Source organism: Notamacropus eugenii, chromosome 1, assembly GCF_028372415.1.
Source record: "Notamacropus eugenii isolate mMacEug1 chromosome 1, mMacEug1.pri_v2, whole genome shotgun sequence".
Taxonomy (NCBI): domain Eukaryota; kingdom Metazoa; phylum Chordata; class Mammalia; order Diprotodontia; family Macropodidae; genus Notamacropus; species Notamacropus eugenii.
In genome coordinates, this window is record NC_092872.1 from 917435 (window position 1) to 930763 (window position 13329).

A 13329-nucleotide genomic window follows, 5' to 3' on the forward strand; every position below is an offset into this window, starting at 1 on the left:
GACATCTGAGGAAGACCTCAGTGAAGCTCAAAAGGGAAAAGAAATTTTATGAGAACAGCCTGAAAGTCAGGGATGGGCAGGGAAAGAGAGGAAGGGAAGTCCCCCTCCACTGCACCCCCTCTGACTCGGATCTGACAGTACAAAGATGAAGCTTACAGTCTTTTCAGCATTGATGGGTAGACCCACAGCCCTCTTCCCTCCTCCACCCCTCCCTCTTCTCCCTCCTGTTGTTTCCCTGAGTCACAGTCCAGTCACTCCAGGTACTGCCTAGTCACTTCCAAGGGCAAAGCAGTTAGGCTTGCTGTAGTGTTAATCACACAATTCTAGAACTTGGAACATCTAGCCCCATGCCCACCAGAGGTACCTGGCTGCAGAAGACAAAGGAACAGAAGCTATGCTGACAGAGTACGGAGGCGCTGGTCTACGGGAGAGTCCCCAGGATAAAGAAAGGCTGAAGAAATTTGGAAGCAAAATGGAGGAAACGAAGTCTATTTTTAAAGCAAAAAAAAAATTAACCCTTGTAATAACTATCTTAGATACATACATGGAAAAATCAGGCTAGTTCTAATCCACTCCCTGCCCCCAACCCCACTCCTCAGTAACTATTAATCCACGGTCTACTTTCGAACCTTTGAAATTCTACTCTGATACCTCATCATGAACTGGAGGGTTGTGGATTCTCTAGTAGTAACTAGGATTTATAGCATTGTGCTAAACACTTTACAAATATTATCTCTTTGATCTTGACAACAATCCTGGGAGGTAAATACTGTCATGATCCTCACTTTACAGGTGAGGAAACTGAGTCACATACCTACTAAGTAACTGAGGCTGGGTTTAAGCTCAGGTCTTCTAACTCCAGACCCAGGCCTCTGGCCACTGCACCACCTAACCAACTCCTAATTCTCACTAGACTCACTATAAATGAAACCAGAACACATAAGGAAGCTGCATCTGAATGGAAGGATGAACCCACAAGTTCTCCTCAAGGAGGTGAGTAAAGAAGGTGATTTCATTGTGTTTTCAAGAAAAAAAGAAATAACTTTACAGAACAGAGCTAGGTCATCTCTCCTCACAGTGTCTGTTGTGGTTCGGTCCTTTCAGTTTTGTCTGACTCTCTGTGACCCCATTTGGGGTTTTCCTTGCAAAGATACTGGAGCAGTTTTCCACTTCCCTTTCCAGCTCATTTTACAGATGAGGAAACTGCTACATTTACAGATCATGTTCTCCAGCAGATAAGTGACCAGCACAGGACCCACTCTTTTACTGTTGCTTGGTTGTAACAATATAGTTGGTTGATTATAAAGGAGCAAACAGGGTTAAGTGACTTGCCCAAGGGACAGCTTGTAAGTGTCTGACGCCAGATTTGAACTCAGGAATTCACTTGAACGGACTGTACTTCGGAGGAGCGTACAAAGATCCTGCAAAGAACCTACATCTATTGTAGATGTCATTCTAGAGGTGAGGAACTTGGCAGGATCCTCCAAACCAACTCATCATTACAGCTCAATAAATGACTTCAATGTGAATTTCATTCATTTTAATTAATTTATGAAGTGCCTGCTGTATGCTGTACATTGTGCTAGATTCTGGGGATAGAAAAATAAAAATGAAAACAGCTTACAAGGAGCTTACATTGTACTGCCTGGAGGCAGGCACAGTGAAGGATAAAGGAAAAAGCTGGAAAAAAAACAAGACTGAAAATGAAGAAATGAAAGAGCCCAAAGGCCAGGGGAATCACTCAAAGTCTTACATCTGTACAGTCGGAAGACATTGGATATGGAGACTGCCAAACAATATCATGAAAAGTGAAACTCCTATCTTTTTTAATGGGACAATACTTTTATTACGAGAACTTGTTTTCCATAAACTACTGACAAATGTTTCTCCTCTTTTTTTTCACATCTTCTTCTAGCCCCGGAAGATCTCAACCGTGGTTGAGACAATGCTCAAGACCACCGAGGTGTCAACCACATTGGGTTTAACACAGTATTTTAATTGCAACTCACAAGATAGCCAATATAGATATTAGATTACTGGTGTGACATGGTGCAGCTGCTCTACATAGGATCACAAATTTTGAGCTGGGGATCCCCTAAGCCACTCCCCTTATCTTATAGTAGAGAAAAAGTGATTATATCTTAACAGACAGGAAACAGCAAGTTACTGATAACTGGAGTTCTTTCAGAATCATAGTCTGTGGGCAATCAGATGATTAATTTGTCAATACAAAGGTAGAAATTAATACCAGATTAAAAGAAAGGCTAAAGATGGAAGACATCCCTCCATGCAATTATAACTTCAGCTTAATCTATCCAGACAAGTTGATTCTTCTGAAAAATAGATTAACATAAAGACATTGACTGATTATTACCATGAGACATGGTTAAAACATGTCCCATGAAGGATCCAAGAGTCTAGAGACACTACTGCTAAAGAGACAAGGGGTGGTTGCCAAGGTCACCCTGCTCTGGAACATACCTTCCTTTGCAACAGCTTACACAGAAAGATAAAATGATATGAGAGATATGGTCTCATAAGACACTTGAAATTAGTAGAAGATATAATTAGCCTGCAGAAAAGTTAATATGAGACCCCATTAAACCAGGTTATCCCAAAAGCATTTATAGTAGAAACTGGAAGGAGAATAACAAATATACATGAAACGGAATGAACCTGTCCATGTTTCCCTAGCAATCTCCTCAATGACTCACGCTATCTGGACTCAAACATCTCAGTCCCTGGTGTGCCATGTGAAGAAGCAGAAATGGTACCCAAGAACATGAAATCAGGGAAAATAGCCAGACCTGACCAAAGCACAGAGACAGAGGTGACAGGACACAGTCTTAAAAGCAGTCAGAAATAGGTTTTTAAAACTCTCCAAGAAAGAAAGAATAAAAAGATGGAAAAATCAGGCTAGTTCTAACACACTCCCTGCCCCCAACACTACTTCTCAGTAACTATTAATCCACGGTCTACTTTCGAACCTCTGTAAAATTTTTATTAGTGTGGTCAAAGCATCAAGAACATCCCTAATGAAAACATGAGTTGGGAACGGGCCTGCTTTTACAGACCCTTCTCTCCAGCAGAAGATAAGGGACCAACACAAGGACCCGCTCTTTTATTGGTGGGTGCTTGTAACTATTGTTGGTTGATTAAAAGAACCAGGAAAAACACATACAGTGACTAAAACAGCGCAAACAGAAAGTACAAAAATATGAAACTGCACACTGTTTATCATGACTAAACACAACCTCAGAGGAGATGAGTGAAAAACATCTTCCTTCCTCCTTGGCAGAAGCGGGAGGGGACTTTCGGGATGAGATCTTGCATGGACTGTCAGACACAACTGCTATTTTGCTGAAGTGCCTCTTATCTCTGTCTTAACAAATCTTTGTTACAAGAGAGAGCTCTTGGAGAGTGGACAGGGATAGGACATATTGGAGAGTGGAGGTGACGTCAAAACAAAAACCATCAATGAAAATAACATTTTGTTTTTAATTAACAAGCATAAAACAGACACATGCTCTCCAAAGGTGTTTACCAGGGTTGTGGAGGATTCCTTGAGCAAAATACATACAGAAAATTGATTACTTATAGATAGAAAGGTTTTCCAGAATCTCTTGTTTGTGGGGACGGCTGTGCTGGCTTCGTTGGGCCCTAGAATGCTATCCGGCCACTTAAGGGATATTTCTGACCACTCAGAACAAACCTACCTACCCGGTGTAGGTGACAAGGTCGGTACCTCGCTGGGCCTGAGGTCAGGAAGATCTGAGTTCAAACACTTCCTCATTGGATGATTCTCAGTGACTCATTTAACCTTTGTCTGCCTTACACTTCCTTAACTGTAAAATGAGAATAATGTTAGCACCTTCCTTCCAAGTTTGTTGTGAGGATCAAATGGGACAATAATTGTTTATTAGACAGTTAGCTCCCTGAGGCAGGAGCCATCTTTGGCCTTTCTCTGCATCACCAGCATGTAGCACCATGCCTGCCACACAGTATGTGCTTAATAAAAGTTGACTGAAAAACCAAGTGGATGACAAATGCATATCACCCAGCATGCTGATGAGCGGAAGCCCAATGACAGTGCATTGGTACATATATCTTAGACACATACTGCAATCAACTAGGCTCAAAACTGAATGTGAAGGGGAGACTGGGCTGAGCTGAACTTGAAGAAATGTGCAGGGAAGAGGAAAAGAGAACAACATTTACGTGCCAGGCGTCATGCTGAGTGCTTTACAAATGTCTGATCTGATTCTTACAACCACCCTGAGGTAAAGGCTGTTATTCCCATTTTACAGATGAGGAAACTGAGGCAGACAGCAGTTACCTGACTTGCCCAGGGTCATATAGCTAGTAGGTATCTGATTTGAACTCAGGTCTTACCAACTCCAGGCCCAAGACTCTATCCAATGCACCACTTAGCTGCCATATGCAATGCTTTCAACCTGCTCTTTGCCATAAAAGTACATTTTAAAAAATATTAATATTGTCCTCATGATGCCATATGGCTGCAAATTATGGGATGGCACAATCACAAAAAAATAAAAATCACAGTGACAGAAAAATGTGCTGAAGCATATGACCAAGGTTGATTTGCATTTGTGGAGTGATATCAAAAGGCATCACTCCAGAGTAGTTGCATGTACATCTACAAACACGCATGTATACGCACATATATACATATATGTATATACACACAAATACACATACCTATATGCCTCTGCATGCACACATATACACACATATGCTTCATATATCCATCAGCTAGGTGGTATAATGTATAGAGTGCCAGTCCTGGAGTAAGGAGCAACTGAGTTCAGATTTGACCTTCAGATACTTACTAGGTATGTATGACCCTGGGTAAGTCACTTAACCCTGTTTATCTCAGTTTCCTCATCTGTAAAATGAGCTGGAGGAAGAAATAGCAAATCACTCCATTATCTTTGCCAAGAAAACCCCAGATGGGATCACAGAGAGTCAGACATGACTGAAAACAACTCAACAACAACAAAATAAGCTTTCACCCCAATACCTAAGCCCCAATTCCTGGGCTTCCAAGATCTTTCTGGCCCTTCCTGGCCTCAGCGAGCCACATGTCCTTTAATCTGACTATCCCAGAGTCTTGGTGAGAGCAGTCTTACCACCTACATAGACTTCCTACTTCTCCTTCAGAACTAGGATTTCAATTCTGGGTATTCACAAAGGGAAAGAGACTCTACCAGTTTAGAAATAATACAGGGAAGAGCTTCTAAAATATTAATAACAACCCTCTCCCTGCCCTCCTCATCCTTCATAGACACACACCCTGATGTGAACTTTCCATGCTGATCCTTCTAAAGCTTCTCTAATCAAATCTGGCCTAGAATCCTCAAGTAACAACTTCATTCTCAGAACCCTATCAATGTGGGAATTTAGATGCCAGGCCAGTAGGACTCCACCCACATTACTAAGTAATCTCTTAACTAAATAACTGTCCACCCCCATTTCAATCCCTCCCACAAGCAGAGCCAACAAAAGCAGGAGATAGGAGAATGTTCCTATCTTCAGAAATCAGAACAATTTAGTGCCCCCTCCAGCCCTTCCCCCAAAACTCACCTCCAATACCCCTTTCTTTCTGTGATGGGTTTCAATGACCCCAAGCCAGAAACTCTTGCATCTCTGTAGAAAGATCAGATGTTTGCCTGTGACCTCAGAAACTCTTTCTCTCTTTCTTTTTCCTGGTGTGTCTATCTTACTTGATTCCCCTCTATTCCTCTCTCGTCTCCATGTGCCAATCAAGTCCAGTGATTCTATCTCCGCCTCTGCACAGGATTCTCCCTCTATGTCCTTCTGTGTCGGTCTCAGTTGTCCCTTTCTGTGAGATTCTTAGTGTCTTGCTCTGTTTGTCTCTGTTTCTTTGGACTTTCTTCTCCTTGGCCTCTGCCTGTGTCTCTCTGTCTCTCTCCTCTAGTCTGGTGGAAAGGGGAAGAAGGAATCTAGACTCTCTCAGCAAGCAGAAAACAATTCCTTGCAGAGGGTGTGTTCTCCTGACAGGGTTAGAGTCCATGGGAGGTTCTCATAAGGAGGTAAGCACTCTCCTTAGCAACTTGGAGGCCCTGCCTGGAAAGTAGGAGCCCTTACCTAAGAGGCACTAGATTATATGGAGAGACAGACAGCACAGACAAACAAATGCAAGAGGTCAGAAAAAGCTCGACACAGAAACCGAGATAAAGCGAATGCATGGAGAGAGCAAGAAATCCCAAAGGAAGGACAGCAACAGATGTCCTGGATATAGGTCACAGTCACCCCGCTCTCCAGGGCTACCAGGTGGGGTTCAGAAGGATGACTCATTCTCCAAGTCTGACTTCTCTCAGACACCGGCCTCCTCTCCCTTCTGATCCCCTCAATACCTGGAAAAACTGGACTTCTCTTGAGGTTAGAGAAGAACCACTGAGATCTCCCATCTTTAGAGTTCCATAGTCCCAACCCAAAACCAGAATTCTCATCTGTCTACGCAGGATGGGCTGAGCTCAGCTCAAGTCAGAGGAAAAAGGGAAAAGCCTCCTTCCCTCGGCCATTAGTCCATCAAGTCTGGCCTGTGGAGGGGACCCAGCTTACCTGACACCACTCACTTCCCACCTTCAAGGGATTTCCGCCACTGCCTTCTGTCTAGACTTGTCAGCTGAACTGAGAACCCACATGAAGCAGTATGTAGGGGTTTTAGTGATCCTGCACATCTTCCCTGAGTCAAAGACCTAACTTTTTAACAGCAATATTTGTAGAGCAATGCTTTAGGCAGCTAGGTGAAACAGTGGATAGAATGCTCGGTCTGGAGTCAGGAAGACCCCCTAGACAACTACTAGCTGTGTGACCCTGTGCAAGTCACTTAACCCCTGTTTGCCTGAGTTTCCTCATTTGTAAATTGGGAGGTTGTTGTGAAGATCAAATGAGATAATAACTGTAAAGTACCTGGCACATAGTAAGGGCTATGTAAATGTCAATTATTATTACAAATCAGTCCGAGCCATGGAATATCATAATTCCCAAAGGGTTAAAACTTTGAGCTGCCCAAAGGACGAGGGAAGAGTACGTGGTAGGCATGAGCAGACAACAAGAGCTTACCTCTGAGGGGATAAATAGGAGAAGTAACATGAAGATTGTCAGCAGAGAGATGCATGACTAGGAAAGGAGGTGGTAGGCCAGTCAACAGATAACCAGGGGACACATGCTCTATCAGTATCTACCCACCATCAAGAGATCTAGAGGAAAGTGCCCTGATATTGAATGGACTTCCTGTGGAGGACTGATGACAGGGCAGAAGTTGCACAAGAGAAGTAGGTGCGGATGAAGTGTAATGTCCCCAACTGGAAGGAATACCTGCATTGATAAACATCACATGTCTACAAAAGTATCAAGTTACCCTCAGACACGAGCACGATGCTCTGCGCATAGTAGGTGCTTTTCTTTTGTCATCACAGAGAACAGGAAACAAAGTAGACGCCCACTGATTGAGGAAGAATTGAATACATCATAATAGGTAAATATAGTGGAAGGCACTATAGTCATATATAGAATGTAGTGTAGGTGCTATAAGAAAGGACAAGAATGATGAATTCAGAGAAGCACCATCTGATGCAAGAAAAGTAAGCTGAGGCAGGAAAACAATGTATACGATGGCTTGTTTGATCATGTCCAACTCTCCATGACCCCAAGAACCATACTGTCCCCTGGGCTTTCTTGACAAAGATACTAGAGTGATTTGTCATTTCCTTCTCCAGTGGATTAAGGCAAACAGAGGTTAAATGATTTGCCCAGGCTTACACAGCTAGTCAGTGTCTGAGGCTGGATTTGAACTCAGGTCTACCTCAACTCCAGGCTCCGTGCTCCGTCCGCTGAGCTTCATAGCTACCTTCTATACTATGCAACAACAATGTAAATGGAAAGAACAGCCACAAAACAATCGAAATGCAAAATTGAAAATTGCAAAAAGTGCTATTGCAAAATCATAAAAAAAAAAAAAAAAAAGACCGAGCCTGCCCTAGGAGCAGAGATCTGAGGAAACACTGGGCACTGGCTCCGCAGAGCTCAGCATTTCATGGGCATGGAACACGGGTGAATAAGTTTGCTGACTTTTTTTCTTTTAAATAATTCCTTAAGAAAAAAGTGCTTTAAATCATGGTCGATTAGAGAAATGCAAATTAAAACAACTCTGCGGGACTACCTCACAAGGAGCAGATGGGCAAAAATAACAAATGCTGGAGAGGATGCAGAAAAATGAGGACACGAACCCGCTCCTGCTCTTAGCACTGTAAACAGATCCAACCAATTGGAGAGCAATTGGGCATGATGCCCCCAAAGTTACAAAACTGTGTACATCCTTGGACTCCACAATACCACTATTAGGTCCGTTTCCCAAGGTGATTGGGGAAAAGGAAAAGAACCGATAATGTTCTAAAGTATCTATAGCAGTTCTCTCTGTGGTGGGCAAAGAACTGGGCATCGAAGGGATGCCCGTCAGTTGGGGAATGACTGAACAACGGTGCACGATTGTGATGGAATGCTGCCACTGAGCTGTAAGAAATGACAAGCAGGCTGATTTCAGAAGAACATGGAAAATCTCGTATGAAATAACGAAAAGTGAAATAAGCAGAACCAAGAGAACACCGTATAGACAATATTGTTCAAAGAGTAACTGTGAACGACCGGGCTATTCTGAGTCATGCGATCATTCCAGCAACTATGAAGGAAAACGCTCTCCACCTTCAGAGAAAGATCTGCTATGTGGACGTAGGCATTGTATGGTTTCCCAGATCTATCTATACCAAACGCTGGTCTTCTCTAACGAGGGGGTGGGAGAGAGACAATTGGCAACTCAAAAATGTAATAAGGAAGAAAAACTACTTATTACAATGGATGGTTCTCCAGAGAGGAGAGAGGAATGTGCAGGGAGATCTTGGGGAGGTGAAGCAATAAATCTATTTAAAAAAATAAAAGAAATGTTTGCTGTATTGATCGGCACATTCACCCACATAACTACCTTTGGAAAACAGGTACCTGCATACTAATAAGTGCATATATGTATGTACCCACATGCATATATATATATATATATGTATATACACTTTAAAAAAATTTTTTTTATCCTTACTGTTTTATTTTGTGTGTGGGGGGGGGTTGCAACAGTCAATATGGAAATATGTTTTGCATGACCTCATGTATCATTGAAATAAAATTGCTTGCCTTTCATGGAGGGGGAGGGGTGGGAGGGAGGCAGAAAATTTTGGAACTCAAAAATTGTTAAAAAAAAATTTTTACATGTAATTGGGAAATAGCTAACAAAATAAGTAAAAATTATATATACACATAAATATACATATATACACATATACTTGCATACACTGTCACATACGTGTGTGTGTGATGCCTTATCCTGACAGTGTGGAACTTCACATACTCAACCAGCAGACATTTGCTCTAGTTTTCTGGGAAAGGCAAGGAGGGAAGGGAGAAGGAGAAGACTCCAGAAACTCCCTTTCTCTCTCTCTCTCTCTCTCTCTCTCTCTCTCTCTCTCTCTCTCTCTCTCTCTCTCTCTCTCTCTCTCTCTGTCTCTCTCTCTCTCTCTCTCTGTCTCCCTCTCTCCATCTCTCTGTCTCTGTCTCTCTCCCTCTCTGTCTCTCTTTCTCTGTCTCTGTCTCTCTTTCTCTCTCTATCTCTCTTTCTCTCTCTGTCTGTCTCTGTCTCTCTTTCTCTCTGTCTCTCTCTCTCTCTCTTTCTCTCTCTCTCTTTCCCTCTCATTCCTCTGGACCCTTAGAATGGAAGTGGATACCTCAGCAATGGATCCTGGGCTGCCTGTTTTTGGAGTTCTTTGCAAACTGTAGAGCACTATGAAAGGGGAACTCTGACTACTCCTATTGGCAGCTCTCCTTAGCTGGAAGGTGAGCTCCCAAGGCTGGGACTGAGTCCTCCATCTTCCTGGCAGTCTCCTGTAGCAAAGTTGGGCATGGCACACAGGAGGCGCTCAGGAAAGAGCCTATGAATGACCATGGGAAGGGGGGCTCCTGGGAACAACAAGGTCTCCCTCCCTTCCTCCATGTGGCCAGGACACAGCAGAGAGGGAAGCCCTCATTGGCTCTTCTGCTCCATCTAGCTCCCTGAGCAGAACTGCAACAACCCAAGCAGGCAGGCAGCCAGCAGATGGGTGGGCGGGTTGTCAAGTGGGAGCTGCCCAATCCCAGGAGATGAAGGAAGCGGCCTGGCTGGGTGCCGGGGTGGGGGAGCTGGGCCTTCACAGGATAGGCTTTAATCCAAAAGACCTTGGGAGTTCTTCAGGGATGCCCAAAATGGGGTAGCTGGGGGTGGAGGAGAAGGCAGGAGAGGTTGTGGATAGAATGCCAGGCCTGGAATCAGGAAGACTCATCATCCCAAGTTCAAATCTGGTTTTGGACACTTCTTAGCTATGTGACCCTAGGCAAGTCACTTCATCCTGTTTGTCTCAGTGTCCTCATCTGCAAAATGAGTTGGAGAAGGAAACGGCACACCACCCTAGTATCTTTGCTAAGAAAACCCTTAAAGGGGTCACAAAGAATAGAATATGACTGAAAAATGACTGAACGATGAGTCCCTACAGCCCAGAAAGCAGATAAGATGTCAACGTATGATATATTGCTAAAAACCAGGACTTGTGATCTTGTGGTATAAGGAACTTACTGTGTGTAAACTGCCTGATGCTGCTTAGAAAATGGTTCGGAGGCTATCGTCTCTGGGTCAGTTCTCAAACGTTTTGGATTCAGGACCCCTTTCCATGCCTAAAAATCTCCCCTCCCTCCAAAGAGCTTTGTTAATGTGGCTTTTATCTGTAGATATTTATTATATTAGAAATTAAAGACATCTTAGTGTATGATGAATAGCTCTGACACTGAAGGTGCTCTGAAAGGTTTTGGGGGACCCTCAGTCCCAGACTAAGTGTTGAGAACTGCTGTCTTTGAGAACTGCCTCAAAGGAGGCAAGGAAGCCAGGTATAAGGGAACATAGGAGATAAGACCTGGGCCCTGTCCCAAGGGAGCTGAGGATTTGGGACCCTGTCATGAGGGGAGGGGTCACAGCCTACAGGGTAAAAGGGGCAGCAGAACACAGTACAGAAGGAATTCCATGCCACAACGCTCATTCACATGGGCTGGCTGGAGAAGGCTTCCCACAGGAGACAAGGCTTAAATGTGCCCTAAAGACAGATGATAGGATTAACTAAAATCAAGGATGGGTCACATGGGACTTTCTAGGTCCTCGAGTATGGCCCTTTGACTGAGTCCAAGTTTTACAGAACAAATCTTTCTGTTAAGGGAATTTGTTCTGTGAAGTTTAGATTCAGCCAAAGTCCTTGAGGGAGGGCCACGTGTCCTCAAGGTCCTAAAAAGTGGAGGACGCTCAGTACTAACTACATGAGCAAAGCAGGGAAAGAGCCCAACGAATGGTGAGAGGGAGCAGCTAAGGGAGGGAAGAAAGATGAAGAAAGGACCAGTTTGTGGAAAACCTAATGGTCAAGAAAGTCTGGCTGCTGAGGGCATGCACCGCATGCTGGCTGCCTGTGCAGGACAAAGGGCTTAACCAGCATTGTCACAGCCCAGGCAAAAGGGTCAAGCAGGGCCTCCATGATGGGCACACTCACCCCCTCTTCACTCCACCCCTTAGGGGACACAAAGCCCTTCTCATGGTGGGAGGGAGCTCTGTTGGCTCATAGTACAAAACAGCCTCTGTTAAGGAGCAGCAGGAGAGAACTGGCCAGAGGCTGGGCTGGGGGGGCCTGGAACTAGCTGCCTCTGTGGGGTTCTCCTTGAGCCACACTAACAGAGACATGCTGATATCCACACACACACATACACACACACACACACATAAATAGGCACGTGCATGGACAGACACATGTACACAAATATACGTACCCATAGATACAGTAATACACACACACACACACACACACACACACACACACACATCCAGAGATAGATGTTCACAGATACCCACACACACTCACTAGCATACACACATTCCTATCCAGAGCCAGTGGAGGAGGGGATTACACAGGGGAGCAGCCCACCACCAAGAGCACTCACTGTCCATGCTGGCAGCTGCTCCCTCCCCCATTTCCCTCCTCCCCTGGCTTTTCCAGCAGCAACAGCCCCAGTACTTTCAAGGAAAGGGAAAATGGAAAGACTCCAGGAAATCTTCAGACCTTAAAAGTACTCCCTGTTTATAAGTATGGGACACGGAAAGTAACAGGAGGGGAGGGAGATAGAGACACAGAGAAAGGCACCAAGATGGAAGGAGTAAAATAAAGTGATAAAGACTGAGAAAGTGAACGAGAGAGAGAGAGAGAGAGAGAGAGAGAGAGAGAGAGAGAGAGAGAAAGGGCCCACCCAGGGAGAGAGACACACACAAGACACACAGAAATACATGAATTGGGGGAGGAGGGGAAGGGAGGGAAACATTTAACAGGATGGAGACAGCTCTGCAGAAAGGCTGGGAGAGGGAAAGGACAGCAGAAGGGCGCCCCCTCATTCAGGGATCAGACTGTTTTCTCAAGAAAATATTCAAATGAATGTTTTTCCACTTACAGAGCGAAACTGAGCCCCCATTGGGAGGAGAGGAAAAAGGGGAGCTAGAGTGGAGAAGAGAGGAAAGGAGAATGGGAGGATGGAAGCAATGCCATCTGGAATGAGACCAGTTTCACAAGGTACAGTGGCCCGGATATAGCTGACATAGGGAGCTGTTTCCCTTCTGTTCTGCCTCCCCCATCGATGGCATGAAACAAAGTCCATGCAGGGCACTTCCAGCCAGTCTGATGAGGCTAAAGGGAGTCTGCAGACGGGAAAGCCACAATTTCCGGATTCTAGGGGAAGGGAAACAAGATAGTTGCTTTCAGGACCAAGATGGGGGCCAGCAGAGGGTAGCAGTGAAGCTAAGAAGAGACTTTGCCCACTGTCTAGAGCCTGTACATGGACTTGGGGTCCAGGAAGAGAAAGCTAGCTGTAGTCTTACCCTAGGCAAAGGTAAGAGGATGAAATCAGAGCTGCCACAGATCATTTCCAAGTGAGGATCTCTTGAAGGCCTACCTTCAAAAAGAGGGGAGTCACCCCATGACTGACCACAACACTAAGACAAAATGGAGCTGTCACACATCCACAACTATCTTGTGACCTGATGGTTTGTTTGTCTTTTAACAATAACCCCTCAAAGTCCCATAATTCTTCACATAATTCATGGGAGAACCATTCCTCATTCACCCCCAGCCTTCTTGGGACCAAACTTCAATAAAAAAAAAAATCTAGCCTTTCCCTCCCCTACCC

The 13329-nt window shown here is 44.4% G+C and overlaps 1 protein-coding gene across 4 annotated transcripts in view; it reads right to left on the reverse strand.

Annotated features, from left to right (window-relative positions):
• PRKCD (protein kinase C delta) overlaps positions 1 to 13329 on the reverse strand; it is a 55994-nt gene that overhangs the window by 23021 nt on the left and 19644 nt on the right. Inside the window, exon 1 of one of the 4 annotated variants that reach the window (XM_072649535.1) lies at positions 5605 to 5696. The exons of 2 other annotated variants lie outside the window; for them this stretch is intronic. The gene's annotated coding sequence lies outside the window, so the exon portion shown is untranslated. Of the gene's footprint in view, positions 1 to 3720; positions 3744 to 5604; positions 5697 to 13329 lie in introns of those variants that run through there. One more of the 4 variants, XM_072649546.1, reaches the window with a different exon arrangement.